The following is a 2,008-nucleotide window of genomic DNA, read 5'->3' on the forward strand; positions in this document are numbered from 1 at the left end:
ATATTTGAACTGTACTGGGACTCCTTTCAGATATCCTACCATTTCCCTTTGGCATAGATATCCTGTAGTTTGGAATGGCCCTCTAATGCACTCCAGCATTTCCTTGATGGTATAGATATTTGGATGAGCTCTGGTTCTGGGCCAAGATTTACCTATGCTTTTCAGAATACTGGCTCTCTGGCTCTCATGCTCTTGAGGCTAGCTCACCCATAACCCCCATACTTAGGGTCAGCTCTATATTGCTGGTGACAGGAGAACAGGGAAAACTCCCCTGAGTGCAACAGGTGAGATATAGTTCTTCCTCTCTTACGACCATGGGACCAGTTCTCCTGCCTATAGTACATGGCTAGGAATGAAGGAATATGTCACTCCTTGCCAATGTCACAGCAAAGTCATACTCTCTCATGTTCTATCCTCAGGGTCTTGCTCCTTCTAAATGGTAGCAGTGGTGTCACTGGAGGCTATCCCAAGTATTGAAGTTGTCTAAGGGAATGATCAGTTTTTCACTGATGCCACCAGAGCCGTTGCTCCCAGGAAATCCAGGTAAGGGGTGGAGCCAGCCAGTTCTGCACTGACCTCAGATATCAATATGTCTAACAGGAGGCAACCCAGACCACAGTTGTCCTTTTGGGCTTTGGTGATAACAAACATTTGCTGCTGCAGGGCCATGGTACAGGGCATGACCCTCAGTGGCAGCACAAGCCAGGACCCTACCGTGGTCCTGCATGGCATCATAGGCTACTCATACAGGCTACTACTTCTTACCTTCAAATCTCCAGTTCTTCCTCTGTTCATTGCAAACCCTTCTGTTTTTCCTTTCTCATCTATTTTTCCACCTCTACCTTGTTCCATTTACCGTCACTTGGGGTCTTTGTGTGACTGCAGCCATCTCAGGCTCAGGCATACATACATATACCACCACTGCTACCTCAAACTGCCTGAACAGCAATAGGCTGGTAGTCATCTCAGTCTAGCTCCCAGTCTGTGCCCCATAACATTAATCTGGTCATCCTCTCAAGCTCACTCCTTACCATGTCAGCCTGAGTGACCACTTTCAAGAGAAGTCTGTTTCAGGCTCATGTTACCTGGGGCCTGTCATCCTAAGTGGACTTCTTCTAGTCTCCATCTAGCTTCCTGTCCTGAGAGCCTTGCCAGATCTACCTGGCAACAGACTGGTGACATTCTCAGGCTTGCTTTTTTTCAGGGAATGCGAGGTTACTAATCATTTAGATTTCCACAGGTAGAGTAGTGAGCATGACATAGCACCTTTTCTCTCTGTTATCTACTGACGCACATATGACCCAACTGCTGCCCCTACTGACGCACATATGACCCAACTGCTGCCCCTACAATGCCTGTAGAGGCAGAAAAGCAAACATTTTATTTAGTTGTATTTTTTGAAACATTTATAATGAATACAGTTTAGGTTTGCAATTTCCACTACATTTCAGGAAATTTCTAAATGGCTACAGAAAAGACAATGGGAACATTCAGGAAACACCAAGACTCCTTTAAGACAGAGGCTGTAACCAGGAACTAAGCTAGGTAACTGTGCTCTCCAGTTCTCATTGATAAAATCCACATCTTAGGAAAAATCTTCTACCAGATTTGTAAAGTATCCATTTTTATGAGGTACCAAATGAAACATCATAGAAGCTGTGGCTTTGATGAGCCAAATAAGTCTAAAATATTGCAAATATTTATAATCAAGGTTTATAATATTATCAAGGTTTATACTATTATTTAAATATGTGTAGTTTGAGAAATCAAGTAATTATTTGACAAAAATACAAAAAGATTGATTTTTCAGGGTTTTTTTGTAAGTCTCTTTTTTTTTTAGACTTATTTTTTTTATTAGATGTGTTCTTCATTTACATTTCAAATGTTATCCACTTGGGGGAGGACATAGGAAAATTTTGGAGAAACAACTAGGAAAGGGAATTTTTCAGTTTTAATAATTAAAAAAATTTATTTCAAATGTAGAATACATTGTTTTATAGGCAATATG

At 41.4% G+C, this 2,008-nt stretch overlaps 1 pseudogene; it reads right to left on the reverse strand.

Moving 5' to 3' along the window:
- Positions 1–1,206: 1,206 nt before the first annotated feature.
- On the reverse strand, positions 1,207–1,368 carry LOC115032507 (annotated as a pseudogene).
- Positions 1,369–2,008: the final 640 nt, after the last annotated feature.

This window comes from Mus caroli, chromosome 1 (genome assembly GCF_900094665.2).
Source record: "Mus caroli chromosome 1, CAROLI_EIJ_v1.1, whole genome shotgun sequence".
NCBI lineage: Eukaryota > Metazoa > Chordata > Mammalia > Rodentia > Muridae > Mus > Mus caroli.